This window comes from Bradysia coprophila, assembly GCF_014529535.1.
Source record: "Bradysia coprophila strain Holo2 chromosome IV unlocalized genomic scaffold, BU_Bcop_v1 contig_106, whole genome shotgun sequence".
In the NCBI taxonomy this organism is placed as follows: domain Eukaryota; kingdom Metazoa; phylum Arthropoda; class Insecta; order Diptera; family Sciaridae; genus Bradysia; species Bradysia coprophila.
In genome coordinates this window covers 774435-790490 of record NW_023503372.1, presented here as the reverse complement: position 1 = coordinate 790490, position 16056 = coordinate 774435, and the positions used below count along the sequence as shown (strand labels likewise).

Sequence of the window (16056 nt, the reverse complement as noted above, 5' to 3'; positions counted from 1 at the left end):
TTCCAACGACATACCTTTCAGGGCACATAAGAAAAATTCCGCTGAAAAAGTCCTTCGATGTTGGAGGTACGTTTTCAAAATCCCTCTAAGGCGTTCTATCACTTTCTTTGCACTATATGAAGAAAAACATTAAAGCACAAAATTTTGAAAGGCCGATGTCTCTAAACAGGCCAACTTCAGGTTAAAGCTAACCCCCTGCCGTAATGTAGTAGATATTGATTCCAGGTAAAAGGTATCGTTGACAAAGTATTCACGACGATCATTAGGGGACAGTGAGTCAGTCAGAATAAAACGTGTGTACCAAACATTTTCAAAATAAATTTTCCACACATTTTTGCGTGTTGGGGAAGACAGAGTCTGAAATTCGCCATTTTTCGAGTATACACGTTGTGAATGTGCAATTTAGCTTATTTCTTTCGGTGTGCGATTCCAGTCGAAAAGTTTAATACCTCATAAACGATGTGGGATTTAAATGCATCCAAAACAATTAAAAGAGTGCCGGAGTTTCCTTACTTTCGAAGCACCGCTTTAAATAATCCAATTAAATCCAAAAACAACTGTTTTTCAATCATCATGCATCATTACACTCGTATATAACAAGTAATTGTCAGAGCACACCTCAAATTACCTTGTCATACCTCCAGTGTAAGGAGAACTCATACTACCTCCAGTGTAAGGAAAAGAAACCATACCTTTTACCTTGAGTCAATGAAATTCTATTTTCATATTGTCACCCTTTTCACCTCTCATCCACGCTATACATTGAACTTTTGTACGTTATACGTAAGTACAGCATATGTATTATACATCCACGGTTTTATTGCGCATTTAATAATACGATTGGCGTGCACACCTGTTTTCTCATCACACAAACACAAAGAGGATGTTAAAATGGTGTTTTCGTAAAATAAAAAAAAATCCTTTTCAGCTCATTCGAAGCGCCTACATTGCACACAATACGTGTTAATTGGAACTCTAGTGTCCTTATTCACATTCAACATGTAGATATTCTAAACATGAAATAATAATCTGTATGTCGGCGTTTCCATTTGTTTTCTCTATTGCATTTGTGTGAATGTGAAAATTCATCTACGGCTTATCAACTTTCGTCTCCTGTATAAACATCAATTCGGTGTTATATGCTTCTACTGTTTCTACTATAAAACAGCATATATAATTGACGTGTTGATTCATTTTATTTATAAAACAGGATGAGGTGGGTTTCACTTCAACGGGTCAATGTCAATTTTATCTAATAAATGTGTCAGACAGTTCACCTCATGAGTTTCATACATATGATTTGTACACCACTTGGTTTTGCTTTTTTTCGCTACCAGTTTCCAACATAAGCCCTTTTAAAAGCAATGGGCTTGGTTTTTTTATAAATGGAAATCGCGGCGATAAATTCATCTTTTATTTCACACTTCTTGCTCATTCATTATTTGTATAATCCACGTCATTAGTCGTATAAATTTATACGTCAGAGAGAGCTTTTTTCCAAGGTTCTGAAAGAACAGGTTAAGACACTTTCGAGTTGATCACGAAGGCGGTGTGATAAAAATTTTCCTGTAGTGCCAACTAGGTTTGGAAAATTTTATATGACGATTTCAACTTAACAAAATAAAATTTTGTTTTCAAGTTGACTTTTCAAACAATATACATGTCTGAATTGTCAAGATTTGTGTTTCACCCGCCTTCGTAAGTGTCTTAACCTGTGTTTTCAGAACCTTGCTTTTTTCTCCTTTGTCATGATCTGTCAGTTTTTTTAATTTTGCGATTTACTATGGAAATGAAAACTAAAATTGAGATATCTTTGCTGTTTTAAGTGGTTTTGCATATTTTTTTGGGCCAAAATGTTATAAAATGTGTTTGAAATCAATTAACATTGAAAAAAAATCACATGCCAATCGATTCCAAACACATTTTAAAACATTTTGGTCCAAAAAAATATGAAAAACCACTTAAAACAGCAAAGATGTCTCAATTTTAGTTTTCATTTCCATACTAAATCGAAAAATAGAAAAACTGACAGATCGTAACAAAGGAGAAAAAAGCTTTCTCTGACGTATAAATTTATACGACTAATGGCGTGGATTTTAGCTTTCATTTCCATACTAAATCGCAAAATAAAAAAAACTGACTGATAAATTTATACGTCAGAGAGAGCTTTTTTCTCCTTTGTTACGATCTGTCAGTTTTTCTATTTTTCGATTTAGTATGGAAATGAAAACTAAAATTGAGACATCTTTGCTGTTTTAAGTGGTTTTTCATATTTTTTTGGACCAAAATGTTTTAAAATGTGTTTGGAATCGATTGGCATTAACAGATTGTGTGAAAATATTTTTTCTATTTATTATTTTGTTAATGTCAATCGATTCCAAATACACTTCAAAACATTTTGGTCCAAAAAAATATGAAAAACCACTTAAAACAGCAAAGATATCTCAATTTTAGTTTTCATTTCCATACTAAATCGCAAAATAGAAAAACTGACAGATCGTAACAAAGAAGAAAGAAGCTCTCTCTGACGTATAAATTTATACGACTAATGGCGTGGATTGAATCAATCAAAAGGATGTGTCTAGAAGGCATGGGTCTTACGGAAGGTTATTTATGCCATTTATGACATCGAGTACAAACTATTTTATTAGGCTATAGATTCATTTTATTTTATGCGAGACCTCACGAATAGCCAATAACAAGAGCAGTCTGGACCAACAGCTTAACGTGACTTCCGAACCACGTCTCGAAGTATGCAAATGCTTTCTGAGGAAAGTTACGTACTGGTAGATGTCTCGCCTAAATGTAGAGTAGACATATGAACACAAATTCGTGAGTGGGCTTGAGTGAACTTTAAGACGTTAGCATTGCAATATAATCAATAGAAAAATTGCATGTGTCTGATACTCGAGCCCGGATCATTTTGGTGGAAGGCTAGTCCGTAACCACCGAGCAAACATGAGATGAGGAATTAAGACACGATGCGTATTGTGACACTTGACGGACAGCCTCGAGTTATACTACAACACCGCACAAATGTTGAAAGCCAACGAGAATGAGGTCAAAGTTAGCCTTTTAGTGTCACTTTTTGGGGAAACCCAAATTGCTTAGACACCTTTGTAGTTCATTTTGCTCGTTAAATTCACCAGCGCTCGCTCTGTTTGTTTTTTTTTGAATTAAGAACCGGGGCACTTGACCTGAAACTGAATTGTGAGAAGAAATTTTGTTGATAACGAAAAATAGGCCTTGGTGAAAAGTATTTCGATTATCGGGTTTAAGCTGTACTTCACAGGTATAGTTTCACTGTGTACAATTTTTGCAATTTGTACCATTTTGACTTTTTCATTGAAAGTTTTATAAGATGTTGAACTTGCTGTCCCCATTTATTTGTGTGGCGTTTCTTTCGATTGACAGCTATGCCGCTCCTCCTTTAACTGTGTCGCAAACGTCTAACTTATTCGTCGGATATTGAGTTCACTTGCAATACTTCCTCCTTTTAGGGAGGCCCTTTAAGAAAATGCGAGAAAATATTTCCTCAAAACTAGGATCTGACTTATATAAGAAGTGAGGCAGTGTGAAGCTTGCACACAATCAATTCCTAATGAATGATAAATAACCAAAAAAACTTTCAATTTCTTTTAATATTTCTCCAAATTATGGAGTGAAGATTTAGATTTATTGAAAATTCCGGACATTTTTATAACTTAGCTACATTATAATACTTATACATGTTACAGCAATGCAAATGTCGCTTTACTCATTGGAAATATGCGTTGGAATTGCTTAGTCAAATACAGTACCAGTCGCTCGCGCCGCCATCGGATAAAGATATCTATTAAATGAATACGTTGGTGGTAAACTTTGTTTTCAAGTGGTTGCGCAGTTAGCTGTTTTGCCGGATGCCATACCTGAAATTGGGTAATTTCTTTGAAGATGATAGCAAATCAAAGTTTATGAAAATACATTTGTTGATTGACAAGCAATTCAATTATTAATCGTTGAATCATTTCAAATTGCGTAAAGTGTGTTGCACAACAAGTGTGGAATCTGCCGAGATTAAATTTTATCTGAACAACGGAAAGATCTTTCACTTAATAACAGATAACTTCAAGAGTATATAAAGCATCTGTACTCTGCGGTCAAATCAATCATTTTGTGTAAAAGCAAGTTTGAAAACAAATTCTCAACAAGAACCATGAAGACTGCAACTATTATTGTTTTGGCAATCTGTTTGGCCATTTCATTCATTTCGTCTGTGTATTCGGTAAGTTGGTGGACAAAAGTTTACAGCAAGAACCTGGTCAATTTTTCGTTCTAGATGGAGAATCTTCCATATACTGGTGAGAATGGCAACGAGCAAGATCCAACCATTTTATGTGCAGGAGCAGGAATAGGCTGTCGAGTTGGACCGTGTGATGGAGATACCGGTAATCCATGTTGCTGCAGCGGTTATTGTGCCGTAAGCCCTGGTAACCAATATGGAGCTTGCACAATAAATTTCTAATGTCAAATGAAATTAATTGACTCTGTCAACTTTAAATTGTAAATAAATTACTTTTGGGCAAATTAGCGCTTTGTGTTGCGAAATATTTCAAGTTTACTTACTAACCTGCTGCCGACAGTTCATCTGGCTGGAGTGGTTCATTTTTTAAATGTCAAATGTCAAAAATGAACGCAAATCAGGGCCTAGTTTCGATAATTTAAATTCTCGAAATTATCGAAAAATTCTCTAAATTCTACAAAAATTTACGTTTGGAGAATTTTGATAATTATTCGACAATTTCGATAATTTTTTGATAATTTCGACAATTTAAATTATCGAAAATAGGCCCTGGTCGCAAATGAACCCTGACATAAGTTGCCACGGCAGAGTAAAATAAAAACCAGGCAGAAGCGGTTAATTTTTCAAACGTCAAATAAGGGACCTAATCACCTAATGACCTGTCTGAAAATGAACACTGACAAATCAAGCGGTCATGCCTGGTTTAATTTACTCTGTCGTGCCAGAATGTATTCAAAGCACCTAGCAGGGTAATAGAGGTTTTTACACGTCAAATAGAGTAGTATTTTGATACCATGGTAATTTTGCAGTGAAATTAAGAAAAAAAAGGTATGGAAATATTCGCATACTTTCATTAAATTACAACTTTATTTTTTTCTATTACCTTGCTAGGTGCTTTCATGTATTACTTCGTTATTGCTGCTATGAATCTGCAAGTTTTTTCATTTTGTCATCCATAGAGGGGATGAATTTTGTCCCATTTTGTATTTTTTTGTTTTCAATTCAAAGATGTTTACAAAATTTATTTCGAATTACTCATCAATTAGCTTAAGATTGAAGTTATGAGAAACTGTGGTTACGAATTTGGAGTAATATCACCCTATTTTCACCTTAACTGATGACTCAAAACCCGATGTGTAATTTATTGATACCTGTGATTTCTTAGCTATACCTGTGATTGGTTTATTTTTTTAATTGATTTTTATCTTTTCTTAGTTCTTCTTGATTTACTATTTTGGGCCAAAAGTTCTTATTTTATTTTGATTGACTACTTTGTATCAAAGGATTTTGTTTTTTCGTTTTGGACGATTATTTTTGTATGATACCTCTTTTGATCTATGTTTGTTTTCTTCCTTTTTTTAGTTTTACTTTATCCAAGTCATACGCCTATTTAATTTAATTATACACCAAGCACACGCCATAGGTTAAGAGATGATAATAAATTGAATTATTAAAAAAAAAATTAACTGACAAAAGAAATGAATGAAATAATCAATATTGATACATTTTGTCACTGTAAATTAAGCTGCGCTACCTGCAGAGATATATCCTATACCTATATCAAAAATGAAGGTGTAAAAGAACGCGCTAATTTGCCCAAAAGTAATTTATTTACAATTTAAAGTTGACAGAGTCAATTATTTTCATTTGACATTAGAAATTTATTGTGCAAGCTCCATATTGGTTACCAGGGCTTACGGCACAATAACCACTGCAGCAACATGGATTACCGGTATCTCCATCACACGGTCCAACTCGACAGCCTATTCCTGCTCCTGCACATAAAATGGTTGGATCTTGCTCGTTGCCATTCTCACCAGTATATGGAAGATTCTCCATCTAGAACGAAAAAGTGACCAGGTTCTTGCTGTAAACTTTTGTCCACCAACTTACCGAATACACAGACGAAATGAATGAAATGGCCAAACAGATTGCCAAAACAATAATAGTTGCAGTCTTCATGGTTCTTGTTGAGTAGTTGTTTTCAAACTTGCTTTTACACAAAATGATTGATTTGACCACAGAGTGAAGATGCTTTATATACTCTTGAAGTTATCGGTTACTAAGTGAAAGATCTTCGCGTTGTCCAGATAAAATTTAATCTCGGCAGATTCCACACTTGTTGTGCAACACACGTTACGCAAATTGAAATGATTCAATTGATTCAATGATTGATAATTGTTTTGCTTATGTCTATCAATAAATGTATTAAACTTGAAAGTGCTACGATCTGCAAAGATATAACCCAATTCCAGGTATCGAATCTGTAAGCATTTGAAGTACATAAAAACAAATTCGAAATTACCACTACGTGCTTTTGCAATGAAGTCATTGGGACCTTCATCGAAAGGAAACAGTGAATTTTATCGATAAACTCTATTCGCATTCAGAGCAACCATATTCAATAACGAAAATTACAACCACACAACACTCTTTGTCACGTCGTAATTGGTGGTCATATCTAACTGTTATATAATATAGGGCTTTCGAAACATGAAGCGATTTGATAAATTACATTTTGCCCGTCACATTGGTAAGAACGGTAGAGCACTCTACTCACAAGCGAGAGGTCACCGGATCGAATCCCAGTGGGGACACGAGTCAAATCAAGGGCAATCTGTAATTTTTCATTTCTTACTCAATTTAAATGCATGGCAAACAATGTTTGGCGTTGAATTAATATTATTATAACTGGGCGGTCGCTTCGCTGAGTTTAGGCTAGAGTAGACAGTCTTTTTATGAAATCTGCTCCATCCGCAGTGGACACCTTTTATTGGAAAGACACATCTCCAAACAAATTTCGAATCCACAATTCCTGTATAGAAATATCAGTCAAAAAACCCTTAAAGAGTAAATGTGACGCAAGTCCTTTATCTTACTTACAAAATAACTGATATCGCTGAGGGTGACGCGTGCGTCGTACGCAAAAGTTTCATCAACAAAAAATTGACTCAAAAAATTTGTGAAAGAATATTTTACAACAAGAAATTTGCGTCAGAAGTGGCAGAATATTCGGTTTTCTTTCGTTGAAATTCTTTCAGTATATTTTTCAACCATTTTCCTAACAATACGTTCCTCAACACACCTCACTTTATTGAAAATCGTAAAATTTAGGAACCAACACTGGAACATCTCACTCATGTCGAAAATAACCCAAATCTATCAAAAAATCCGATGGAAGTTAGGAAGTACCAGAGGAATCATCTGTCATCCCAAAATTTAGGAACCAACCTGGGAACATCTCACTCATGTCGAAAATAACCCAAATCCATGAAAAAATCAGATGGAAGTTAGGTGCCAGAGTAGTCGCCTGTCATACCAATATTTAGGAACCGACCTAGTGGAAGTTAATACTTAATACCCAACAATTCCCAACAAGAAATACATCCCAAAACAACACACATCATTCACCACATTACCATCCATATCATGCAACAAAATATACAACTCACACAAATTGGCTTTTACATGGCATTTGTATGGAGACTTTGGGGAGCTCCAGCTCCCAAGATATGGGTTTTTTCCAACTTTTGAAAATTCCATTCTTATTTTTGGACCAATATTAGCCTATAACCAATTTCAGGAAAATCTATAGAAACGTTTAGGAGTTGCACTTTTCCATAGGTACTAACTAACGTAGGCGATTTCAGTTATCTGAAAAAACGAAATTTTGCTTATTTTCATACAAACATCAATATTTCGAAGTTCAATATCTCGGCCAATTTTGAAGCTGCAGTAACGTGTGATAGCTCGTTGAACTCGTATGGATTCCTAGATATCCTGGTTTGGGTGTCGTTGGAGTTAAGGTGGAGAAGTCAAAAAGTTGCTGAAAATATGCTCCGCCGTCCTCAAAAAATTTTGTTAAAACATTTTTGGTAGTGGACTTGCGTCACGCCTGCTTACTAACGTGTGAGCATGATATTTTAGCTGAGATCTCTCTTCCCTTAGAGTTAAGATGTAATTATTGAATTTATTTTTGGTCTCCAATTCTGAACGGATCTTTACATATCATCGGACAGTCAAGAAATTTCTTTTTCTAAACTTGTGCGAAAAAATGATATATTTTCAATGATAATCTCGTATCAGCATCCTTTCTGGAAAAAGTGGGACCATGTCTAGAAGTGTTGGCTTTCAATAACAATAATGTTTGTGGTGATATAGCAATCTATGAGAAAACTCAGAAACTGTGCCATTTTTTACTTAAAGTCAACACATTTTAACACAAAACGATGGTTTCACCTTTTCCAGAACGCGTATACGAGGTTATCGTCGAAAATATACAATTCTTTCGCGCAAATTTAGACTTCAATTTAGCGTTGTGTCGATTCGTCTTAAGGCCAGTTCATACTCGCATACATTTTTGCGATATATGCGACCATGAACTGGCCTTAATAAAGGCGAACGCGTTGTCTTTTCTAGAACATGAGATTATTGTCGAAAACCAACTGGGTCAAGATCAAATTCAGCTCAGAAAGACGGCATATGCCCTTCAAGAAAATGCGAGAAAATATTTCCTCAAAACTAGGATCTGACTTATATAAGAAGTGAGACAGTGTGAAGCTTGCACACAATCAATTCTTAATGAATGATAAATAACCAATAAAACTTTCAATTTCTTTTAATATTTCTCCAAATTATGGAGTAAAGATTTAGATTTATTGAAAATTCCGGACATTTTTATAACTTAGCCACAGTATATACTTATACATGTTACAGCAATGTCGCTTTACTCATTAGAAATATGCGTTTGAATTGCTTAGTCAAATACAGTACAATGCAGTCGCTTGCGCCGCCATCGTATAAAGATATCTATTAAATGAATACGTTGGTGGTAAACTTTATTTTCAAGTGGTTGCGCAGTTAGCTGTTTTGCCGGATGCCATACCTGAAATTGGGTAATTTCTTTGAAGATGATAGCAAATCAAAGTTTATGAAAATACATTTGTTGATTGACAAGCAATTCAATTATTAATCATTGAATCATTTCAAATTGCGTAACGTGTGGTGCACAACAAGTGTGAAATCTGCCGAGATTAAATTTTATCTGAACAACGGAAAGATCTTTCACTTAATAACAGATAACTTCAAGAGTATATAAAGCATCTGCCCTCTGTGGTCAAATCAATCATTTTGTGTAAAAGCAAGTTTGAAAACAACTCCTCAACAAGAACCATGAAGACTGCAACTATTATTGTTTTGGCAATCTGTTTGGCCATTTCATTCATTTCGTCTGTGTATTCGGTAAGTTGGTGGACAAAAGTTTACAGCAAGAACCTGGTCACTTTTTCGTTCTAGATGGAGAATCTTCCATATACTGGTGAGAATGGCAACGAGCAAGATCCAACCATTTTATGTGCAGGAGCAGGAATAGGCTGTCGAGTTGGACCGTGTGATGGAGATACCGGTAATCCATGTTGCTGCAGTGGTTATTGTGCCGTAAGCCCTGGTAACCAATATGGAGCTTGCACAATAAATTTCTAATGTCAAATGAAAATAATTGACTCTGTCAACTTTAAATTGTAAATAAATTACTTTTGGGAAAAATAGCGCGTTCTTTTATACCTTCATTTTTGATATAAAAGATTGAAAATGATGTATATACAAGCCGGAGGAAATAGCGATTTCATGTAAACGAGCCACACTTAGGAAAAACACATAGGGTCGAGTAGCTTTTCACTTCTAAGGCCCTAACTCACGGTCCACTCACTTTGTCACCTTGTCACTCATCAAAAGACCTTAAACAACTCTTAAATAAAATTATAAAAAAACATTTTGTCATTTAAAATATCTCAATTATTGATCAGAAGCTAATAATAACATTCATGGTAGAAAAAATTGTAAGGAAAAACTGGAGATTCTAAAAATAATTCCCATATTCAAATCTAACTGACGATGTTCATTCCAAATACAAACGAAAATACTATTCGCACATTGCCAGAATAGTCCTTTACTGCATTGTTTAAAATGTTGTAATAGAAAATCTATTACTTCATTCGTTTACATTTTACTATAAGTAATACGTCAGCCAAAGTCCATTGTCGCTATCGATAACAAATAGGAAACATCTGTTGCGTTCATAGAAGCTGAAAATATCGCGAGCTTATCGTCGAATCATCTACGAAGCTCTTGTAAACGTCTGTATCTAAATTTAGCTCGATATTAAGCACAAGGTTCTATTATTGAATCTAAGTCTGACAAGAGGTAAAAGATTTCAATGTTAATTCCATTTCTTTTTATCCTTACCACATCCGCCAATCTTATGTGGTAATCTTGTCTAATCCAATTTGTCCACCCATATATTTCAATAGGCAACGTCATTCCACGAAACAGAGATATAATCCAACCGACATATCGCTTTCTGTTTCTTCAATTTTCCGCATATATGTTACGCGGTTGGTTATTATTATACACACACAGCAACATTTCGGTTATCATGTTTTTGTGAATGGGTAGTTTAGGTCGATGGTAGTGCTGTTACGTCAATGGGAGAGCTAACCATTTTATTCAGAATATTACGCAAGCGCAGCGGCTTATATACAACAATGGAAATTGGAAAATCGATGGAAAAAACTTGCTGGTGATTCGGGTGAAAAGCTGTCACCCACGCTCCAGTCAAATATTCGCATTCAATGAAAAAGGTTGCTTACGCCCTTCAGCACCGAACGGCGTACCAGAGGAAAAAAATTTTATTCAGAGCCAGACCCTTACAAAAGCTGGATAAGGTGCCTTGTTTAGCGTACTGTATGTGTGTGGTCGGTCAAGTGAAAATTGAAAAATAGAAAAAAAATTCCAACAGACTTTCGAGTGAAATTTTATTTGTTTCCCATTTTTTTTACATTTAGTTTTTTGGGTTTCCTTAAAAAACGTTTTTTCTTTTTTGATGTACAGTGACGATTTGGTTGAGTTTTTCAATTTTGCATTCGTTCGGCAAAGGACAATAGTTTCAGTGTAAAAAAACAATTTTTTTCGGTGGCAAGAATATGGATTAGGTGCTGCACACGAATGGGATAAAGGTAAAATGTCTAAAGACCAACATATTGCTGGTCATAATTAATTATTCAGCCGATAATTTCCACCGATTCCCGTGATCGTTATTAGCCCGAACCGAAGCAATTAAATCAGAAAATCAAGAAAATTGTAAACGAACAATCAGAAAACCATCCCTCTTGTTGCACGATATAATTTTCCCGTTGTCGAAAAAAATATGCCATTTTCATGTCGTCAATGAGCGCAATAATGGCGACGATTATGTGTAGTGGTGTTTTGATATCAAACGACCTGTTGACTTGGCAAAGAGGCGTTTTTCCAGTGTTCCGCACATATTGCGTTTTTGATATAAAAATATTTTCGGATGTTTGATATGGAAGAGAATGGGGGCATTTTTGTAAAAATACGTAATCGATTATTGTGTCTGCTTTCAAGGGCGCTTTTATAATTTATTATTCCCCATATGCTTGCAGCTAGTAATGTATGCTTTCGATTGTACGATGGGAATTAGTTACAGCACTGGTGCGAGACTTTCTGTCTGAGTGACTTTGTAAGAATTTCTGTTCTACATGTACAGGGGTCATTTAGAATTTAAAAAAAAAAATGGTTCAATTCCACAGTCATCATGTTTGTCCGTGTAATGTTTTATTGTCTTAATCCCATAAGTGCTCCTACATAATGGTAATTAATGTCGGTTCGATTGGATGTGTACTAGAAGCTTTAAAGATAAGTGGGCGTATAAAGGTGCAGTGTACTATTCATGAGAAAATGAGTGATTTGTCGAACTCATTGTAGAAGACGATGTTATTTTGATGGAAAAGATAAATTTCACCAGTTTTGTATTTTACATACCGATGCAATGACGAAAATCGATAATTTTTTTCTTCATTAACTTCGTATGTACTTAAGATTCCGTGGGTGAGTTTGCTAAGGGTAAATAAACTAAGTTAGAGTACAGTTTTCAGACAATTATTTCACTTAATTGACAGAGGTTTACATTTCGGCAAGGGTATCGCCGTTAAATCTGTTACTTCTGTTTGAAGTTTCGTTTGGCGTGTGATATCTAATCTTCTTCTTCTTCCACGCTTTATCTTTGCTTACGACTACGACTAGAGCATGCAAAAATCTTCCTGATTTTTAGTTATTTAACTTTTAATGTCAGTATTTGATATCAAATCTATTACTTCAATAGTTGTGCTAAGCGTATTTGTTGATAACACTAGCCTAAACTCATAGCTGTTTATTGTCGTTGTCGAAAATGACTACACAAATGTAATCTCAGTTTAGCGATGGAAAGCTTCGATTATTTTTGGAATGAGAAAAGAAAATGGATGTCTTGCGGCTATCATACAATAACAACTTCAAGAATGAGCAAAAAGCTCAAAAATTCGAGTTCGTATTGGGTTTCGAGTTTCGAGACGTAGGACTATGTCTTTCGAACCTTTAAAACTTTTAATTTCATCCGGGGCACAATCCGCATTTGCCAATCAGAGCAGAGGTTTCCGTTGCAATCGGAACGAATATAAATTGGTTCATCAAATCGGTGTAATGATCAAATTGATCAGCGTCTGCTTTTTTCGCTGCCCAACCCAATTCACATGCCGTTCTGTTCACATACGAGTTGGCAAATGTGTCTACACATGTATAATCCCACAGGAGTGATTTACCCTTCGCCCAAGGTACGAGAGTCAGCCCGACGGGTTTCTTATCATCTGGTCGGTAGCAACCAGTAGGTTCACGTTTGCATGGAATTTCAGCTAATCGGAATGCTCATTGAATTAAATCATTTCCTGATCCATGTCTCGGAAGTGTACCGGATGCTTTGCTGCATGATAATCCATGTCTGCCGTATTTGTTAACTTTCGTACCACATACACATTTATGGGGCTGTACAATTGCAACGCCAAGACGTAAACCGATTGATATGCGAAACTCATCATTATTCAAATGAGTTCCTAATTGAGGTGACGGTAAACTGTGTAACCAAGCGCCGGATTCTTTCGACGAATTGGCCAAAAATCGAGCTTTGTCCACTGCAACGTTCAACTGTTGTCTAAGATTTTCGATTTTCTGATTAATTTCGTAAGATTCCCACACGCCTTGATAAATACGTAACGATTCCTCTGGAAGTTCTCCAAATTTTCCACACCAATGATCTTCTGATCCCACTTTTGTCACATCAACTAGTCGGTAATTTTCAGGTAACAGTTGATCCAACAGAGCGGAAACATTATACAATGACGATAGAAAACATGGTAGAGTAATATCGGAAGCATGATGTATTCCAATTCCATCTTTCTTTATCGGTAATGAGGATTCGATCCAGTCTTTATCACTTAGTTCAATATTCAAGATACTGTCAATAGCATTTTTTAAAACTTCATCGTACTGTAATAGGCCCGATTCATTACCCCACATGGGTGATCCTCGTGGAAAGAAAATTAAACGTGGAGTCGTAATGGACATTCTTAACAAATAATTAATCGCTTTGCATGCTTATGTTCTTGAGTCTCGTTGTCAAATTCTGCAAGTCCAGAATTTGTTGGTTCAGACATAATGTTGAAGCGGCATTAGTTAGTGGACTTCCCAATAAGAATTCATTTTCAGGTTTCATTGTTTGAATGCCCTCTGCAATTGACTTGAATTGACGTTCTATTTCAATCTTTGATTCTGATTCTAACAATATTTTAGTAAATTTGCATTTTCCATTATTTAAAAAAAATGTTTGAAGTCGAACTTGTATGGTATCATTGTCAAGGTAATGTAAGAAACTATTTCCGGTCTCAATATACAGGAAAAACTCTTATATCGTACCTGCCCTACACTTCGAAGTGCTCTAGCTCGGAAAAGTCACCATCTGTGACATACTTTTTTTTACTCAAACGATTCTGTTTAACACGAGGAGCAATCGTTAATTTTTGTCTTTGATGCCGATAACAAATGAACAATTTTGAAATATTTCTGAAAGATTGTGTTACGAGTATGTTACGAGCACACCATGTACCAGTATCTAAAAAAGCAGTCATCACTGCGATGCATAAATAAAACCACTGTTACGTTGCGCTACAGCAACGGGTCATTAGAGTACATGTGGGTGTTATGCTCTGTCTTCAGATGTAAATGAAGTGTGTTAAAGGTTAAAGGTGAAGGGTAACATTAAACATATGATTTACATTCTATGTTGGAACACATCGTTCGTATCATTCCTCTCTTAATGTTCAATGTTCCACACACTTTAAGAAAGTGGGAAAGTCGAGGACCTGAGGTTTTTTTTTGATAAATTAGAAACTCGAGTGGGTTGTGACTTTTTGTTGTTCCAGGATCAAATTTTCTATTTTCTATCATTAAATTCAAATTTTTTATTTGATTTTGCTTTTCTTGTCTGTGTCTTAGAGAAGCTAAAGATAAACAGATAAACAGATGAAGAGAGGCTGTTTAGCTAAAGAAAAACTTTCCAATAGAAACTGAGAGAATCTCTCTGTTGAAAATGGAAACAATATTTCAGCCACGAACAGATTTAAATCTTACAGAGATCCCAGACAGACCTAAAGTTTTAATCCCAAATTTCTATCTGTGTGTGAGATGATAATGAACCTTTAAGTTGTTGAAGCTAAATATGGCCAAATTAAATGAAAATTGATGGCTTTGATATAGGAAGGCATAAATTTAGATTATGGAAGTCCAATGTGTAGGTTGATGGTTCCAAAAAACGAGAAATTGAATGACAAAATCAATCCGGACATCGGCTAAATTATTCATAAGGTCAACTCATATATTCCTATCCTACCATTCCATATATTTGATGTGACACCATGATGCCATATATATAATGTAATGCTCCATGAAAATAACATAATATTTTCGAACGAATCATGGATGTGTGTAGACAAATGATGATGAGACGGTTTGATGAATATAAATAATATTTCGTACAATAAACTTACTGACGTCTATTCAAATGCAAAAATGATGAGAATGCTTTTGTGTGCGCGTGGGTGGTGTGTATACAATATTGTGTAATGAGAACCTGAGTTCGCTTTTATCGTTGATAACATTTTATGTAATTTTTTATGAACGGTGAAATGTGCAAATGAAAGCTTCCCGACAAAGAAAACACATTTCATGTAGGTGCCGGCTGAGGGAAAATAACGTTGAAAAATTTTCGTTTCAAAAGTATATTCGGCTTTGGTTTACGGTTTTCTGTTATTGCAATTTTTCAACTTATTTCCATTCGTAGTTATACAACACGTAGGTGTAAATAGGATACACTACTACACCCTGTACAGTGTACACCCTCACTATATATATAGTGTATACTACAACCATCTCGTTACGAGAACATCACTGATACACTCGTACTGGTGGTTGTTACGCATCTAATGGAATGTTTTTTTGCAGACTGCCTTCGGAACTGGAAGAAAACGTCTACACACACTTCAAAATTCATTTTCTCCTTGTAAATAATTATGTTTGCTCTCTTAGCTCTGCTATTTTCCAGCAAATATTTATTGCGGCTTTCATTCGCATTACTTTCCCCTCTTAGCTGTGCTGATTGTGAAGTAATCAATCTTTAACGAGCTAAAATTGTTTTACAAGAAAAATGTTTCAACTGCGCGAATATCTGGCTTTGTAGCAATTAACTTTTATGCAAATTGGATATAATTCTCCCTTGTCGCTTTCAATAAAAATCATTTTCTATTTTTTTACACGAGGAGTAGTCTTACCGTAGTGTCTACTAGCATCCATCTTGTGGCAATGTCCCATTATAGAGTTTTTCAATTAAATTA

General features: G+C 35.2%; 1 protein-coding gene across 1 annotated transcript in view; it reads left to right on the top strand.

Annotated features, from left to right (window-relative positions):
* Nucleotides 1–10887: 10887 nt before the first annotated feature.
* Nucleotides 10888–16056, top strand: part of LOC119070727 (receptor-type tyrosine-protein phosphatase-like N) — a 31482-nt gene continuing 26313 nt past the window's right edge. The window contains exon 1 of the mRNA XM_037175183.1: nt 10888–11295. The gene's annotated coding sequence lies outside the window, so the exon portion shown is untranslated. The remainder of the gene's footprint in view (nt 11296–16056) is intronic.